General features: G+C 58.9%; 1 non-coding gene across 1 annotated transcript in view; it reads right to left on the bottom strand.

Moving 5' to 3' along the window:
• Window positions 1–775, bottom strand: part of LOC124751090 — a 1,909-nt gene extending 1,134 nt beyond the window's left edge. The window contains exon 1 of the ribosomal RNA XR_007012039.1: window positions 1–775. This exon is cut by the window's left edge and continues 1,134 nt beyond it. This is a non-coding gene — a ribosomal RNA (small subunit ribosomal RNA).
• Between the last annotated feature and the right edge of the window lie 1,719 nt (window positions 776–2,494).

Here is a 2,494-nt window from a genome sequence, read left to right as displayed (position 1 = left end):
CGGGACGCACGAGCACGCACGGGGCGGTCGCACGCCTTCGGCTCGCCCCACCGGCAGGACGTCCCACGATACATGCCAGTTAAACACCGACGGGCGGTGAACCAACAGCGTGGGACACAAATCCAACTACGAGCTTTTTAACCGCAACAACTTTAATATACGCTATTGGAGCTGGAATTACCGCGGCTGCTGGCACCAGACTTGCCCTCCAATAGATACTCGTTAAAGGATTTAAAGTGTACTCATTCCGATTACGGGGCCTCGGATGAGTCCCGTATCGTTATTTTTCGTCACTACCTCCCCGTGCCGGGAGTGGGTAATTTGCGCGCCTGCTGCCTTCCTTGGATGTGGTAGCCGTTTCTCAGGCTCCCTCTCCGGAATCGAACCCTGATTCCCCGTTACCCGTTACAACCATGGTAGGCGCAGAACCTACCATCGACAGTTGATAAGGCAGACATTTGAAAGATGCGTCGCCGGTACGAGGACCGTGCGATCAGCCCAAAGTTATTCAGAGTCACCAAGGCAAACGGACCGGACGAGCCGACCGATTGGTTTTGATCTAATAAAAGCGTCCCTTCCATCTCTGGTCGGGACTCTGTTTGCATGTATTAGCTCTAGAATTACCACAGTTATCCAAGTAACGTGGGTACGATCTAAGGAACCATAACTGATTTAATGAGCCATTCGCGGTTTCACCTTAATGCGGCTTGTACTGAGACATGCATGGCTTAATCTTTGAGACAAGCATATGACTACTGGCAGGATCAACCAGGGAGCTGCGTCAACTAGAGCTGAGCAGCCGGCCGCCCGGGAGTGTGTCCCGGGGGCCCGCGCGAACACGCAAGCGTCCGCTCAATCATTCTGCAAACAGGAGGAGGCTGAGCTCCCCTGCACAATACACCTCGAAACCCTCTCAGGTCCCGGCGGCGCGCAGCGCCGTCCCAAGTACTTGGTCGGGTTCGAGAGAGGCGCAATCGCCCGGAGTTAGGCGAGTAGACGCTTTCGGTGCGACCACCCGTGCTCCCAACTGAGCTTGCCGCTGCCGACAGAGGCCCGGGAGCGTGCTGTCGTGGCATTGCCGGCGGGAGACAACACGCGCCACCTACGGTGACCGGCAGCTCCAACGCCAGCGCCACAGAAGGACAAAAGCCCCACTTGGGTGCCGAAGCGAACTCTCCCAGCACAGCGCACACGCCAACACATCCGCACAGCTGCGATACAAACCACCAGCGAGAACCGCTGGGGCGACCGAGCAGCAGACGGCGTCGCGGCGCCGAGCGCCGGGCGGCGGCGCATCCTCAACGCACACAGTCCTCAATCGGACCAGCACACTGCAGATGTCCACCGCGCTTCGCACCGGGCCCGCGAGGACCTACTTTGGCCGCACGGCGCCGCGCGCAGGGTGCGCCGGCGCGCAGCTGCGACGCCTGCCGCGTCCGTCGGCCGGCGCGCCTGCCACTGGCCGCCCCCACCAGCCGGCTGTAGCGCGTGCGCCCACGCACCGCGCGGCCAGCACGCCGGGAGGCGCCCCCTCACCGGCCGGGGACGGTCCCACCCAGCCACCGCCGCGTATCGCTTCACACCCAGATGCCGTTCAGTTTCGTCGGCATGGTGGGTATCGCTGGAACAACCGGTTAGTACCTCAACCTATCGTCGCCATCACCGATTCACCCCTAGCGAGAACAACCGCACCACAACGGGTTACCATTTCTTCATTTGCGTAACTTCACCAGAAAACGTAGGCGTCCATCGCCATTTGCAACTTCAACCATTATTGCATGCCTGTGTCAGGTGTCACGCCACACTACGTCTGCCCACATACACGCAACAAAATGTGCACGCCTAGACAATACGTGGAAGGTGGCCCCCGTACGTATGCGATGTCCATTGCTCGAACGACTGTCAACCGGCTTCTGTAGCATGTCGCAGATATGGAACGCGCTGCACCATGCCATCACGGTGTGTGAGGAGAGACGACTAGGTCCGAATACATCAACAGACAGCTCATGCTGATCGCCATCCACGGCGTCCGTTCCTCCCACACGTCTCTATGGCGTACCACACTGCAATCCAGCTCTCATAGGGAGACGACACGTAGCTGCGTGCACAATATTTGCACTGTATGGTCCGCCGTTTTTGGGCGCAGTCGTTGTACGGTCACACATGTGCCACGATGTATCATTCAGTACATAAGGACGAATGTGCAGTACAGATTGTGGTTCACGCGTACGACATCAGCGGACAGTTGACACAGGCCGCACCACAACGTAGCCTGCGTACGTCGCATGCGAAGGGCATTGAACATGCAAACTTGTCACCAACCACCTTGCGAAGGCAGGGGGCAAGGTGGGGACGTGGGGAGAGGTGGGGGGGGGGGGGGGGGCGGCATGTACGCCCTGCTGCCATCCACATTACAGTGTACAGCAGGAGCATGTGGAAAGTCAGCAAGACTTGCAAGGTGTTTAACATGAAGCGATACACAGGGGAGCGGGCA

Source organism: Schistocerca piceifrons, unplaced genomic scaffold (genome assembly GCF_021461385.2).
Source record: "Schistocerca piceifrons isolate TAMUIC-IGC-003096 unplaced genomic scaffold, iqSchPice1.1 HiC_scaffold_453, whole genome shotgun sequence".
NCBI classification, from domain to species: Eukaryota; Metazoa; Arthropoda; class Insecta; order Orthoptera; family Acrididae; genus Schistocerca; species Schistocerca piceifrons.
This window is presented reverse-complemented; position numbering and strand designations above follow the sequence as displayed.